The sequence below is a fragment of the Galeopterus variegatus genome, unplaced genomic scaffold (genome assembly GCF_000696425.1).
Source record: "Galeopterus variegatus unplaced genomic scaffold, G_variegatus-3.0.2 Scaffold3880, whole genome shotgun sequence".
NCBI classification, from domain to species: domain Eukaryota; kingdom Metazoa; phylum Chordata; class Mammalia; order Dermoptera; family Cynocephalidae; genus Galeopterus; species Galeopterus variegatus.
The window spans coordinates 187772-205196 of NW_007729991.1; the positions used below are offsets into that span (position 1 = coordinate 187772).

General features: G+C 32.1%; 1 protein-coding gene across 1 annotated transcript in view; it reads right to left on the reverse strand.

Moving 5' to 3' along the window:
• GABRG1 (gamma-aminobutyric acid (GABA) A receptor, gamma 1) overlaps positions 1-17191 on the reverse strand; it is a 53666-nt gene extending 36475 nt beyond the window's left edge. The window contains exon 1 of the mRNA XM_008586212.1: positions 17048-17191. The gene's annotated coding sequence lies outside the window, so the exon portion shown is untranslated. The remainder of the gene's footprint in view (positions 1-17047) is intronic.
• Positions 17192-17425: the final 234 nt, after the last annotated feature.

Here is a 17425-nt window from a genome sequence, read left to right on the forward strand (position 1 = left end):
AAAAATTTTGCTATATAAATTGTTGTGAAGTAGTCACAGAATTTTAGGATTGGAATAGATTTTAGAGCCTAAATAATCTGTAATTTTACTTACTGTGTATCAGTAGTGCTCTGGTAAATGTTTAGCAATCTTGCTGTCTGACATGTGGGGAAAAAAGTCCTGATTTATAGTTTCTGTTGAATTCCATGTTGTAAATACTCCCACAATGGCTGATTTAATGATACCAAAAGAGTTGGGGCAATATACAGTAAGTGGTTATTATGAACCTGTATAAGCCAGCACACACTGGAACTCGCAGTATAGTTATGAGGATTAAAGGGCATAATGTATGTTTAGAAAGTACCTCCAGGTCTGATTTGTATAAGGTGCCTAATACAACTTGTTTATGTCCTCTTCCTTCCTCCCTTTTTAACAATATTCCTTTAGGTTGTTTATAGTTGACTCCAGTGTAAAGCATCTCTTTACTTAATTCTTACAGAGTATATTGTAAAGAGATCACTATGGACCTAACCTACTGTGTTTTGTATGTAGCCATTAGTGCTTTAACAGCTAGTTTCAAATTGCACATACAATATTTTGATATTATATCAAAATGTGTAGCATGGGTCCACCTTTTAAATGTTTACCAAATAATATAATTAACAAATATCCATAATAGTACCATATTTGGTTGTGATTTAGACTTGTCACCTCTCCCTCAGGGTGATGGAGACTCAAAGGATTACTCAAAGCCCGTTTCTTCTGAGCAGTGAGAAGCCTGAAAATGGTTACCCCCAGGAATAATTCTTTCAAGAGAAGAAAGATCCTGGGAATAGCCTTGAATCAGGTTCTCTCTCCATTTTTATTCTCCAGGCAAGAAAGTTACAGAAAAGGAATGTAGGTGGCTACAAAAAGAACAGTAAGATATTTGTCATGGCAACAATCATTAGGTTTAGGTGCACCAAGGACATCTGCCCTTAAAGCCAGCAGTTTTGCTGTGTTACAATTCTTTATCTACAACAGAGACTTTAGCCTGAGAAATATTTTCTGTCTTTCCCAAGCTTAACACTTCTATGTGCAATACCAAAAGGCTAGGCTCTGTGAAGTACATGTGCTTATAAATGCTGGTATACTCCACGAGACTTTCAACAGTTGTCAGATATTTTGGCTACCTTTAATGAGATGTACAATAATTATGATAATTTATACTCATATGTTTTTCTGTTTGCTATAAAAAACATTTTCACATAGTTTCTTTTACTCTCCCCATCACCACCACAAAATAAGATATAAAGGGTACATTTATTTATTTAGCAAATACTTGTTGAGGAATGGGTGTAGAATAAAGGGTTCACAAAGTAGACAAGAAGAAAAACATTCAAAGAAAATTTGTCACATATCTCATAAAAAATTATATAGAGATAAAGCAAATGAAATGAAACAGAAAAATCATCTTGCAGATTGAAAATTTCTCTGCTATCACAACTTGTTTTTAATCATATTTGCTCAGTTTTCCTTTCTAAAGATTATCTGATTTCCCTTTCTGGTCTATTACCTTGGATTGAGTCTTCCCCCAAAACTTGACCCCCACTGTGACTGTGTTAAGAAGGTGAGAAATCTTATTATGGTAATTGAAAGGTGGGGACTTGAAGAGGTTATTAGACTCTAGTACCATGCTGTAGTGAATGGATTAATAATGGTGATCAGGGGCGTGGTTCTGATGGATTTAAAAGGAGAGTGAATGAAGAGGTTTGTCTCTTGCTCTCTCTGCTCTGACATTTTCTGAAATGTGAGAACCCTGTGCCACTGTTGCCACCAAGATGGCCCTCACCATAAGCATTCCCTGGACTTTGGACTTCCCAGCCTCTGACACCATAAGCAATAAATTTTGTTTTTTTATGAATTACCCTGTTCCAGGTATTTTATCATAAGAGAAACAGAAACGGACTAATACACTTAATATTTATCACTTTTATAATTCAGATGCTATGAGCAACCTGGCAGGATGCACCGCCTCCTGTAACACATAGCCAGATCTGCCTGTCTGAGTATCTGTCCAGCTCTAGTCTTTCTGTCTTGGCATTTTCAAGCCTGGCAGAGCCTTCAAGCTTCCAAACTTTAATGGAAAACTTGAGACATTTTGCGAAACAGTGCCTATATAACTTTAAAACAATTTTTGTTTTTATCTCTCACAATTAAAAAATGTTTACACTTAGAAAAGCATGTACCATTTACATAGTTTGTTTTCCCTTAAGCAAAAATTTTGTTACATGGTATACATATTTCTCAAGTAGAAAAAATAAATGAGATCTGTTAGGAACAGTTTCAGTACATAAAACTATACGTTTCTAGTCCTATACGATACATGAAAATATAATTCAGCCTACTAGCCAACCATTAGATATCTTACATAAAAGTAGGTCATATGACTTATAGAAGGTTTTATCATTTAACTCAGGGTGGTAAATTCTAAGATAAGTTTCTTTAACTATTTGCCATTTATTTCTGACTACCTATGAATTGTAGCCAATAAATATAATACAATTAAGCTAATTATAGCTAGATTTACAAGATGGTTTTCATGAAAGCCAATTAATAACAAGATAATAGGTTTATTAGTTCCATTTGTAACTATATTTATTACCAGTTATAAGCAATTATAACCACCATAAGCAACACAGCCCTCCTATATAATTAAATTTTTTTCAGTTAAACTGATAAATCAACAAACACTGAGTGCCTGCTTTTATTGCACAATACCAGGGCTGAACACTATGTACTGAGAAACAAAAGATTCCTGAGGACATTTTTATTTACAGGATATGCTTACATACTTTTTATGTTTATAATTTAGAAAGTTTTAGATAGGAGTGAGCTATCCTGGTTTCCTAATAATATTTCTTAGCCAATTATAAGATGAACTTATGTATGTTAGAAAACTATTAACTCTGCCATTGGAGCCTGAGCTACATGGCTCTGGGGAAACTGAAGTATTCCATAAGCTACATAAAGCAAGTATACCTGAGATGGCACAAAAGAAAAATCATATCAGCAAGTCCAATGTAGAACACTGTTACTGATAAAGAAGATACTCAATTATAATTGTTAAATATATATTTTCAAACTATGAATCTTTTAAAAATTATTTTGTATCCCATTTTATAACTTTGGGTTGTTGATATTTGATCTGGTCCTATAATCTCCAGCCCCAAAACTCGAGGAAGAATAAACCTAAAATTAAACTAAAATATTTTAGATTAATTTTGAAAGTGCTGCTAGTGATTGTATACTTCAAAATACATAGTTAAGGGGGAAAAAAAGAAAGCTGTAATTACTTCTTAATAATAACTCATTGCCACGTTGATTGACTCATACTATGAACAATACTTATGGCTAAAATTACTGAAAATACAGGCTTTGTGAAAATTGAATAAGTACTCTTGTTTAGCACCATGATTTTCTCAGTTCAAAGTTTGCTCAGTTGCAGGACTTAAGTGATGTTCAAAAAAGAAAATACCACATTTAATTCAATTCAAAATTAGAAAAGTGAAACTAAAAGGGAATTGTCATTACTGGCTCATTAAATGATGTCTAAAAAGGGGGTACAGACTATGTTTAATTCATGAATATACACGAAGATCAAAGATCTCTTTCATAGCGACATGTAACAATGGTGAGAAAACCATGTACCGCCACAGCAAATTACACTTTTTATAAATTGAAGGCAGATAGAGATGACACTGGATTATTTTTGCAAGGCTTCTTTCTGTGCTGTGATTCTAAGTACTTTGCTTTAAGTAGTTCACCAGAATATAAGTAGATAAACTCCCAGTGGGGGTAAGTATATAGAAAGAATAGAGGTTCAGAGCAACGTAAAGACTATACAGAGAATAGGAAGAGGAAGAAAAAATAAAAACTTTAAAAAAAGGAAAGCTATGAGATCAATAAATTTTTCACGTTCAGGTTCCAGATATTTAAGACAAAATTGAGGACAGCCAACTCTAGAGGTGGGTAATTGGTTTATTAATTAGAAAATATAAACTAAAATGTATATTTTCTCCATAATTGATCATAACCATGCTTTGTTGGACACCCTATTCCAATTTCTCTAAGGTATATTTAGCATATTATGGAGCTTTTTGGTTACTTTTTTGTATTAAAGTTAATTCAGGTTAATTAAAAACTCTAATTCTGAGAGTAAGGTTTATAGACTTTTCTTATCATTCTATATATAAACATTGAAAAAAAGAAAAACAGTCCCACTGATCTAGATATGGCAGTTATCACATACAGGCTTTATTTTTCTTTTTTATGTTATATAAATTTCATTTCAACTAAAAATAATCTCATGAAACAAAGTTTATTACTGTCTGCAAATGCCATAAGTGCAACTCTAAGAAAGAAAGCAACCACCTTGTTTGCACACTCTTACACACTGATGGCCTTTGAGTTTTCTTGTAGTCCTTGCCCAGGACAGATTTATTTTTACCTAGCTGTGCTCAGAGCTTCATTAAGCTTTTTCGAAAGTTACTTCGAGGAATCAACTGTTTCTATCTGCAAATGATTCCTTCAAGGTACCAACAGTTTCACATGACTGATATATTCAGGAAATATATTAGTCAATAATTTTCTTTTCTTGTAATGTTTCCGTCCGATATAGTTATCAAGTATTATGCCAGTTTAGCAAAATGAGTTGGGAATCCCTTTTCCTCTATTTTCTGAAAGAGTTTGTGCAAGATTTTTATTATTTCTTTCTTACGTATTTAGAATTTACCAGTGAAGCCAAAAAATAAAAAATAAAAAGGTAAAGACTATTTCTGAACTGGATCCTCATTCTGTAAATACATTATTGGGAGAGTTGAAAATTGGGGCTGAGCATTCAATGGTAGCAATGTATCAATATTATCTTCCTGATTTTGATGGTTGTATTGTGCTTACAGTCATATAAGATTTAAATAATACAAGTATATCCTCTGGCTACAACAAAGTGGAAATAGAAATCAATAACATAAAAAGATGTCTTAAAAAACTCCAAAATACCTAGGAATTAAGAAACACATTTAAAAATAATCCATGAATCAGGAAGAAATTATAAGAAAATGATTAAAATTTTTCAAAATGAATAAAAATGAAAACAAAGGTACAAGTTAGTGAAATTGACAAAAGACGTAAAAGAAAACACTAATCTGATTAACAAAAGCCTATATTTATTAAAGAAATTGAATTTATCTTCCAGCAAAAAAAAAAAAAACTCCAGGCCCATGTCACACACACTTGGAAATCACTATGACTAATAGGTTCTTATTGCATTGAATAAACAGCAAGTGTCCTTGATCCAAAGATAGATATCACATTTGGGTACAGATACTTCTTCTTAGACCTTAGTAACAAGGAAATGTCAACCACCCTCCACAATCATCCTTCTCAGGTTACATATGGATATATAGATACTTGAATACATATGGATGAAAAGGTATACAAGGAGTGTACTGTCTCATATTGTGGCCAGTAGATATACATAACTAAAATTGAAATAGAAATTAATTACACTTAAATAAATTATAAATGTATTAGCCTATTGTTACTAATCAAATTTCAAGTACTCAATAGCCACATGTGGTTAGTAGTTATAAAAATTGGCATCACAGAATATTTCTGTCATTGTAGAAAGATTCACTGAACAAAGCTTAGCAGTGGTTCTCAATGAGAACGCCACTACCCATGTGAGTTATTTTGCAAATTTTGGGGTAGCCATTTGAGGTTGTCACAAAAATTGGGATCATTACTAATACTTAGTGGATGAAGTCCTTGAAATTCAAAAACAGCCATATATACTGAAAAAATGTTTTTCATATAATAAGATTTTGAATGTCCTGTCCAGCATTCATGTATGCAAAAAAAAAAAAGTGTGCATTATGATCTGAGCCTAGAAGACAACAGTTTTTGCACATAAGCACAAAGTATTTTTATGTTTTTCAGGAATTCCAGAATTTTTCAGGAATGCACTGCTGTGTAAAACACAGAACGATGGTATTTGTTTTGTTCTGAATTTTACCTAGAGTTGTACATCATTTTAGAGAACCACAGTACCAAGTAAAATGCTGCACATAGTGTTGGAGTCACAGATACTACACATCTGTATCACTTCGCCTTTGTGACTTTCCAATATGTAGAGATTCATATAAATGCAAATATCTAACAGTTTCATCATTTCTTTCAGTGTAGCTGTGCCTGAACATTTTCATGTGGGATGCAAAATATTATTATAGTTCATCAAAAGATGAACTGGATAAGGAAAATGTGATATTCATATTCAATGGAATACTATTCTGCAATGAAAACAGACACATTCTGCCATTCACAGCAACATGGATGAACACAGAGAAAATTGTGTTAAGTGAAGGCAGACAGGCATAGAAAGAGAAATACTGCATGTCCTCACTCATAAGTAGAAGATAAAAAAATAATAATAAATAAAATGAATGACTGTTCTTTCATCCTATACTGAAACATCTATTTAGGCAGCAAACTTACAACATACTCCTGCTCCTATACCTGAATAGAGTAAAAGAAAGTTAGAGAGGAGTGGTGGGATTTAAAGAAGAAAAAGCAGTGGATATTAGCACCTCTAGGGTATTTTATTTTCTTATGTATATAATGTACACCAAAGGAAAATAACTGAACTAGAGGCATCTTACCAGATTGTTAGTTACCAGGAAGGTGGAAGATATAGAAATCATGCACATTTTCTAAGTCTGTATAGAATGTCTAAGAACCACAACAACAAAACCACTCATACCCTCCTAACCATAAAAGACTCATTATTTATATGTCTGCTGCTCCAAATATGCCAAAGGCCAGTTGCTGTTAGCCCCCAAAGAGGTAACAACTTACAAGACAAAGGCTTCAACTGAACCCAGTTAAAATACATAGACCATTCATCCTCCTTATCTTTCCACGTCCCCATCACTAGAAACCTAGACAAGTTAAAGAGGTGGAATTAATGAGCCAAGTGCACCCCACCCCTCCTCACCAACCCCTCCTTCCTGGGGCTTTCTAGTGGCACTTGTCCATCTTGTGTCTTGAGAGGGGGATAAATCTGTTTGGGTATTGCATTTTTAGACAAGACTGAATTATTTAAATAATTGAAACTGTTTGAAAACTCATAGAATCCACCTGAAAACAACATTAAGAAAAAGAAAGAAAATATCTAGCATAAAGCAGTTGAAGCGTTACTAGATAAATGAAATTTTTTTTTTTTTTTTTTTTTTTTTCTTTTGTCCGTGTCCGGCAACGGATCGCAACCCTCAGTGTTGCCCCCGTACCGGACCGGGGACCCGCAACGGGATCGCAAGCCTCGGTGTTGCTCCCGCGCCTCGCTCAGCCAGTGAGCGGGAGCCGGTCTGTATGTGGGATCCGAACCCTCGAACGGGAGCGACGCCGCGCTTCCCAAGCGGCGCACTATCCAGTGCGCCACCGGGCCGGCCAGGATAAATGAAATATTTTAATGTTAATTCCTCAATAAGTTTAGAAGTCCTCAATAAGTTGGTATATAAGTTTTCATTGCACCAGCAAAGAGAAAAAGGTATTAACATAAATTTTGGACAGAAAAGAATGCCTACAAACATTACTTCAACAATTAAGTCATTTATTATGTATACTCACAGATAAAAATGCTACTATGCATGGAGCAATTGTCAAGGTATCTAGAATCAGTTTAGCGTAATCTATTAAGCAAAGTGATAATGTCACAGATGTATACAGAATTTGAATGTCATGTCTTGATCTGAAATTAATGTTCTTGAAATGTAAAATTCATGGAATAGATCGACTGTCAAAATACCTACAAATGGAATAAAACATTACATACAATGGATTCTACTCAGGAAATATTCATAAATATTAAGAGAACATTGTTTATGTTTCAAGCATTTCTTAGCAACTAGCAATACATTAATTTCAACTTTTAGGGAACTTACATTATAGAAAGAAAAAAATCAAATAAAAATAGTGACGCATGAGTATGGTACAGACTTTCACTTCCTCTGATGAGTAATTGGTATCATACTAACCATCCCAATGAAAATAATTATAAAATTTGTTTAAAACACACACCCCCCCCACACACACACAGACACACAGAGACACACACAGATGCTTGAAGGAATCACAAAACAGCTAAAGCAGCCAGGATGTGACACAATTTCCTGGAAATAATGTAAATGAAATGACATGAGCTCTACACTATTCTTTGGTCACTCCTTCCCCTTGGTACTTTTGCTGTTTCACTGCACAGCAATAGTGACTGAACAGAACATAGTGGCTTAGAGCTTGCAGCTGTCTCCTTGGGCTGGAAAGAAAAAAAAAATTGGAGATAAGTACTGTCAAGACATCAAGGACTTCCCTGGAATAGAGGAAACCACAAAGAATTTAATTGGACATGCAACTTCCCCTCAAGGCATCTGCTAATTCCTAAGTTGTACACGTGCATGATGTGATACTGACAAACCGAATATAAACAATGGCTAAAAGAACTAGATTTTAGCAATTTAAGGGATATCTGGGCCACCAAAGAGAGGGGTTCCTGGTACAAACTTCAGGCTCTCAAATGGCTATGCCTTAAGTAAAGTAAAGTTTTAGAAAGGGCATTACACTAGTTTTGACCATATGACAGTTACTTCCGTTTATTCAGTCTGACTTCCAAAACAAAATTAAAGCCTCTCTGTAAAGAAATAACATCATGTAGAATCTCCATTATTTCATATGTATACTACTGGCACTCAATACAAAATAAACACACATTCTATGAAACAACCAAATCACCTTAAACCAAGAGATAAAATAGAAAAGAAAATTTAAAAACTCACACAAGTGATCAAGATATTGTGGTAATCAGGCAAAAACCTTAAAATAACTATAATTAATATATACAAGAAAATAGGTGAAGAAATGGCAAATATGGTAAATACTGGAAATAGATTTAAAAATCAGGTGCAAATACTACAAGTGACATTTACTAAACTGGAAGAAAGATCAGCAACATAAAGGAGATTGAAACACAAACAGAGAGGGCCAGCCCAATGGCGCACTGGAGAGTGCCCTGCTTGGGAGCGTGGCGGCGCTCCCGCCGAGGGTTCGGATCCCATGTGGAGACCTGTTCCTGCTCACTGGCTGAGCGCAGTGCGGGCGCAACACCGAGGGTTGCGATCCGGTTACCGGTCAGTAAAAAAAGACAAAAAGGAAAAAAAAAAAAAAAAGAAACACAAACAGAGAAAAAAAGAAAATTATAGAACAGTGTATGAAACATAATAGACATGGTGGAAATGTCAAACATATCTGCAACTGGAGTCACAGAGAAATTGAGACAGAAAAAATATTTGAAGAAATACAGGTCAAGGATTTTCCAAAAGCAATTAAAGATTTCGACACTTAGATTCAAGAAAGCCTGCAAACCTCCTCCGTAATAAATATTAAAAACGAGACAAAACAAATCTAGGAACATTAGAGTAAAACTGCAGAAAGCCAAAGACAAAATATTAAAATTGTTTACAGATAAAAGATATTTTACCTTCCAAATAACAGCATTAATGTTGAAATGTGACTCTTCAACAGAAATAATAAAAGCCAGGAGAAAATGGAATAATGCTTGTAAAGTTCTGAAAGGAAATAACAGCCATCCTGGGTTTTTATAGGCATGGGAAATATTCAAAAGTGAAGGCAACACAAAATCATTTCCATGTAAAAAACAAAATACTTTGTTTCAAAAGACTTGCACCAAAAGAAATGCTATTTAGGGAATACATTTCTGAATGGAAATACAGTATTAATGAAAAAAAAAAAAAGACACCAGAAAGGGTAATTTCTTGGTAAAGTTAATCATTTTTAAATGATTAAAAAAAAAAATAGTGTCTTTTGAAATTTCATATGCATATACAGTGGGAACACATGAATATAATAGCAAAAAAAGGACTGGAGTTCACAGAGTAAATGGCATGCAAGGTCTTTGAACTGTAATAAAGTTACCAATTATAATTAAATCTAACAAAGTAAGAATGCATATTTTACTCACTAAAATTTATAGATAAATGTATTTTTAATGAGATAACAGAAAGAGAAAATTAAACTGCAAATATGTGATAAATCCGAAAGAGGGAAAGAAGAGAGAATAATAATAATAAAGAGAGAAAGATAAAAGCTGAAATAGAACAAATTAAATAGATTTTTAAAATCTTTTTTATAGAAAACAAACAAAAAGGAAGATTTTAAAAAATTCAATAATTTCCTTAAATATGAGTATATCTGCACTAACCACTCCATTTAAAAGAAAATATTGTCAGACTTCAAAATAAGGAAAGAAAATCAAAATATATACTTTCTGAAAGAAGTGCTTTAAACACAAAGACACAAAAAGATTGAAAGTTAAAAGATGAAAAAGATGTTAAAAAGCCAAATTCTAACAAAAAGAAAGCATAAGTAGCTACATAATATCAATTAAATCATATTTTACAGCAAAATGTATGACTAGAGTACAGAATAAGTCATTTCCTAAAGATAAAACTGTGAATTCAACAGAAAAGTATGAAATTTACATGTACCTAAAATAGTTTTCATATGTATAAAGCAAAAACTGACAGAACTAAAACATTTAAAAGTGTAAATCAATGGCTGTAGTCAGAGATTTTTAACACAGTTCTTTCAGCAGATACATAGATTAATTTATCAATAGGAATAATAAATTTGATTTGAGTATGTTCTCTGACTACAATGGAATTAAACTAGGTATCAATAACAAAAATATATCTAGTACATAGACTAATTTTTAAAATTAAACAATATTTAACTACTCCACATATCCAAGGAGAAATTACAAAGAAATAAATTGTGAAATGCTGAAATCAGCGCTTAAGGAAATTTATATAAATTTCCTATGCCCCATCTCTCAATATTTTCTCCAAAAAAGTACAGAACAACAAATAAAGAAAAACCGAAGTGCACAAAAATTGTGTCCTCAGCATAATTTGAAGACATAGACTGCACAAATTTCAAAATAATTATAAAAGAAAAAAGAGGGGGAAAAAAAAGACAAAACCCCAAATCCTGGTGAGAAATCTTTCAAGTCCTGTCTCACTCACCTCTACCCTAAGGCAAATTTTATGATGATCACAGGGAGACTGAAATACACTGTGAAAATGAGAGAAGAGGGAGTCTGTGGTGGGCCTAAAGGACTACTAGAAAGAATGAGGGCAACATCAATCTAAAAATATGTAAAAATGTGTCCTGAGATTAGAACAAAAAGTAAATGGAAAGAGGTCTACAAGTATGTGTTATGTGAATGAGCCACCTTTAAAACAAGTTGTTTCTGGGTGGAAAAAAAATGTCAAAAAGATAAAAAAGAAGTGTGCTTCGAAAATTGAATGCTAAGAAGCAATTGGGGGGAATTTTATGTTTCTGTAAGAAAAAAAGAAAGTGAATAAATTAGAGGTCATATAATCCCTCTCCCACCACAGAACAAATATATATGAACACCATCACCAAATTCATTCAACGTATCTGGGCTTTGCTATCATGATACAAGTGGGCATCGATGAACTAAGAATATTTTAAAACACCTACAAAACATAAATAGGACGAAAAAGTTCTTGCAGAAATAAGAAATTACCACCCAACATAAATCAAACATTGTAAATCTATGAAAAATGCGTAAGAAAACTGTAGGAAAATACTCCAGAGAGTTAAATGGATTCAAACAAATATTTGGGGATAAGAAAAATCACCTTGAATCCAAAATCCAGAAACTAAGCAAGAGAAATGCACCCCCACTCATGTATATAGACAAATAGGAAGAAATGAATAGAGAATTGATTGTACTTAGGAAAGAAATGAAGGAAAAGACAAAAATTACAAGATAATCAACAATGAATACATTACAATAATTTAACAATAGGCAGGGGGAAACATCAAGAGAATACAAATGAGACAAAGAGAAATCAGAGGGTTAGGAAGAAGGTTATGCAAATACAAGGCAGGCAAAGTGTGACTAACATACCTGTAACCAAAATCTATGAAGAAACCAAAGCAATGGAACAGGATTAATATTCAACACTACAATGCAAAATAAATAAATCAATGAATAAATATGTAAATAAATTTTTCCAGAGTTGAAAGAAAATCTGAAATTGCATTTTGAAAAGCATTATCAGGTATCTGGGGAAAAAAAGTTAGCCAAATTGAACAACTCAGAGACATTTACTAGTAAAAGTATTCAGTTGAAAGATACAGAAAAATCCCAAAGGACTCCAGGAAAAAGAAAAGATGAAATAAATAACAAGGGCTATAGAATTGGCCTGGTATCAGACTTCTCAAAAATAACACAAAAAGCAAGTTACCAGTGAAATGGACTTAAAAAGAAAACTCAATGAAAGAAAGCACAAATTGAGGATTTTACATAGTCAATCTCTCCTTCAAGTATTAAGCCAACAGAAAAGTAGTTTTCAGCATAAAACAAATTCTTGAAAAATCTACTCAAAGAAGAGATGACTAGAAAAACTTCAGCAAAAAAAAAAAAAAAGAAAGAAATGAGAAGAATTTTAACATGTATTGATGCAGATCAAAGATTAAAACAAAGATTGAGACAAGAGTGTAAAACTAATTTACAAATATTATATGTGGTGACAAAGCAGAAAATATGCAACTAAAAATAATAGAGCAAAGGAGAGGGAAAGAAGAAATTGGAAAAATCGAATTGATTATTGTACAGGCAGCATGTGGGAGTTAAATGATATCAATATCTGATAATCCAAAGATCAAAGGGCTAAAAAAAAAAAGAGGACTAAGGCCATTAAGAAAAAACTTAAAAGCACAAAGTTAAAACTAGAACAAAATCATGCAACTTCCAGAATACTAAAATAGAAGTATTATTATGTGCAAAGAATCCACTTATATAAAAACATAGCAAATAAAACTACAATATTATGACAGAATTTAGAACAAACCTATCAATCTTATCAATAAATAAGATGAAATTAAATTATCTATCAAAAGAAAAAAATTTCATTTTGACTTACAAAGCAAGACCCCATGACACATCATACATAAGAGACAATATGAACAAAGTGATTCATAAAGGCAAACGCTAATGATATGAACAGAGAGACACCAGGCAAAGAAGGCAGGAGTAGCAATCCTGATAACAGATGAAATAGAACTGAAGTCAAATAGCCTTGAATGTGACAAAGTCTTTTTTTAAATACTTAAAGCCACAAGTCATTATGAAGATATAGCACTTAAAACATTTACATACCATGTAACTATGCAACTACCTTCATGAGGCGAAATCTACAGAAGAAAGGAATTATAAACAGTAGCACTAAAAACTAAAAGGTAAAAAGAAATCATTAAATTTTCACCTTAAAATTCAGAAAAAGAACAAAAAGTAAAGTAAAATAAAAATAATGAAGGTTATAATAAAGACAAAGTAGAAATTTATGAGATAGTGAATGAATAAACTGTGGAATTCACCAATAAGTAGAAATACTATTTTGTTATGTTTTGTTTTTTTCAGGGGAGGTATAAACAAAATAGAAAAAATATTATCCTTGTTTTTCTTGATCAAAATAAAAGGGAGGGGTGGTGTCATTTTATAGTATATAATGTAGGAAACAACTTCAGGAAATATACATTAAATATTGAAATGGAATAATATATATATTTTCAATACTAAGAGACTACTTGGAAAGCTTTGCAAATAAACTTGAAAATCTAGATAAAAGGGATATTTTTCTAGGGAAATATTGATTACCAAAATTGACTCTGTTAAAAATAGAAAGCATAAACAGATCAATTTTCATAGGAAAATAAAATGATTGAGTAACAATTCCAAAAAAGCCTAAACATGGATGATATTACAGTGGAATTCTTCCAAACCTGCAAAAGGCAGATAATCCTAATGCCATATAAATTGCTAGATATTTGAGAATAAAGGCTAACTCATTTTCATAGAGCAAGAATAAAAAGGATATTTTTAAAAAATGAAGACAGTACTAAAAAATAAAATGGCAGGTTAATATCACTCATGAAATACCAGTGCAAAATACTAAACAATATATTAACAAACAGAATTCAATATTGCAGTAAATAAATAATGTATCATGTCCAACAGGGTAATCTATATTTCCCTAGAAAAATATATCATGTCCAATAGGGCTTGAGAAAAATGCATAAAACCTCACACTAACAATGAAAACATCAGAAAAATGCAAATTCAGGGTCACTCAACTGGCCAGTATTCTTTAAAATTATTAAAGTCATGAAAGAAATGGAACTAAGAAACTATACCAGATTGGAAGAGAGTAAGGAAACATGAGAACAAAATGCAATTCATGATTTTGGTTGAGGTTCTGAACCAGAAAAAAAAGACATGAGTGAGGCACCAGACAAAATTAGAAAAAGTCTGTAGAATAGTAAATAGAATTGTATCAATATTATTTTCTTGATTGAGGTGAGTGTTCTATAAGATGTTGCCATTAGGTTATCATTAAGGGTTGATGGGAATTACATGTACAGATGCTATTTTACTAAGTCTAAAATTCATTTTGAAATAATATAATTAAAACAATCTGGGGAAACAGCAAATTATATCCAAGGAAAACAGATTAACATGATAAACCAAGTATTATGACATGATAAAATTTAAGATTTAAGATAAAATTTAAGATTGTTCAACACAGAAAAGTAGCAAAGTCAAAATTTTATTATACGACAATATTAATAAAATTGAAAAAGTCTCTCAAGATTAATTAATGAAGAAACATTACTGACAGAAATGACAAAAAATAAAAAATCACAGCTCCTAAAAACATTAAAAATATCACAAAAGATACTATAAAACAATTCAACCTAGTAAATTTCAAAATTTAGATTAAATTTCTTGCAAAGTTCAACTTATCAAAACTGACAAAAGAAGAACAGAAAGTTTACATATACTTATATCTATTTGAAAAGTAGAACTGTCAAAAAGTTTTCCCAAAAAGCAAACTTTAAGCCAACATGACTTGGCCAAAGAATTCTTCCAAATATTTAAGAAAAAAAGAGCATCCATGTTAGATAAACTCAGAGATGAAAAGAGAGAGAAAACATAACTCATGAGGAGATACTAGCATAGTCTTGATTCCAAAACTGAAAAAGACATTACAGAAAGTAAAATAATTGGCCAATATCCTTCATAAACATAGATATAATATTCCAAACCAAAATATTAGCACATTGAATTTAGTGATATTTTTAAAGTTTCCTATGTCAGAATCAACTGTCATTTATTAACAGAAGCAAACAGTTTGTTTTAAAAATTATCCAAAGTTATTTAGAGAATAAATAGTAAAAAGAATAAAGGGTTAAATATGATTAATATGATTGCTTCTATATAATGCACAGAGAGTATTTGAAACACCAGGGCAGAAAAACTAGCAAAATAAAAAGAGAAGGTAACCAACAGAGTGTCTTAGAAAAAGAGACCTCAGCAAATGTCATACATACTAGTACAATATGGATTGCTTTCTCTGATATCTGGAACAGGCCAAGATTGTTCAGTATTGTACTCTAGTCCTTGCCAGTGCAATATGGCATAAAAAAGTATAATTTTGGAAATGAAGAAGTAAAATATTTGTGGAATATACTAAAAAGCATATGTCCTTCACAGGGCCTGGTTTTCCAAAGCCTTGCAGTTTCAAATATTGACCTTGCAAGGACTGGAAATTTCCCTCAGGCTATAAGTCTCTGGTTTAAGATAAAGATTTGTGGCAATATATATATTTTCAATACTAAGAGACTACTTGGAAAGCTTTGCAAATAAACTTGAAAATCTAGATAAAAGGGATATTTTCATCTGGCTTGTTTCACTGAAAGTTACCAGCCTATATTGTTAAACTATAACTCCACCTATGTCTCTTCCTGTAACTTCCTGGTCTGGAAAATAAATGCAGGAAGAGAACACCAATCCGGGTTTAATTTCCCAAGGAAAGAATGGCTCTCGCTTGAGCATTCCCAGGGAGATTAACCACTTCGGGGCCTCTCACTGCTCAGTAGAGATGGGCTTTGAGTAATCCTTTGCGTCTCCATCACCCAGGGGAAGTGGGCTGACAAATCCGTGGGAAGCGAAGCAATGCAAAGCAACAAATATTCATTATTTGTAAAAACAATCATTATTCTCTGTGTAATAGACAATAAAACAATAAATAATTAAAATGATAAGCAAATTTAGCAAGGGTTTTAAGAATAAATATGCAAAAAATCTATTATATTTATATATACTGATAATATAAAATTAGAAAATAACTTTAAAAAAATTTGTTTACACTTTCATCAAAAGTCCAAATATATGACATTAAATTTAACAAAACATATGCAACACATCTTTACAGAAAATGTTAAAAAATTAAATATATAAATAGAAAAATATATAGTACTGATGAACTTAGTATGGTAAAACTTCAATGTGGTAAAGATTTCAATGTCCTTATGTTGACTATTGATTTAATGCAATCTTAATGAAAACCTTTGCTGATTTATGTTTGTTTGGTTGTTTTAAAGAGTCATGGGCTGGGGGCTTACAAGTTAATTATGTTACAAAATGTATACATAAATGTAAAGGACAGAGTAACACTCTTGAAGAAAACCAAAGTTAATTACCTACATTAACTATAAAACTTATAATTCTACATTGATTAAAACAGTACGGCACTGGCACAAAATTAAAACTCCTACTTACTCTTCAGCTATTAAGTCTTTTATGAAGTACTTAGCCTTTCAGGCAGTTTTATCAAAAATCTGCTGTAACCCCTTTTATTGTAGTAGTTGTAAAATAATTACATCGAAGATGTTTACATGTCTTTTTTTCTCACCTCAGCCCGTGAACTTCTCAAACACAGTGGCCATTCCAACTAATAATCCTCAGACCCATCAGGATCTCTGGCATACATCAGAAATTCAAAGAATATGAGACAAATGATTCAAATAGCTCAGTGCAGATATTTTTCATAGTCACCAAAATCCCAAAATGATAACTCAAACTTACCTCCAATATCTGGACGAAGTTTATTGTCATAACCTTGAAGCAATGAGTTGAGAATTTGTGTGATATCTCCTTCATGAATTTTTGGTGCCAAGACCCAAGTTTTGTTCACTGTTAAATCCTCATCATCTTCATCATCTGCTTTATCAATACTAAATAATCAAAAAAAAAAATTAGATGACAGAAAGTTCAATTAAAAAAAGTTTAAAATTATTATAAATGCATAAAAAAGTAGTAAGAGGGAGGAAAAAGCATTACAGAAATGTTACTTCAATAAGACTAATGCCTTCATCATATGAGCTGTCCTCACATAATAATACTCAAAAATTAAGAATATAGTGTAATAAATATAATATGCAATATTAAAATAATAAAATAAAT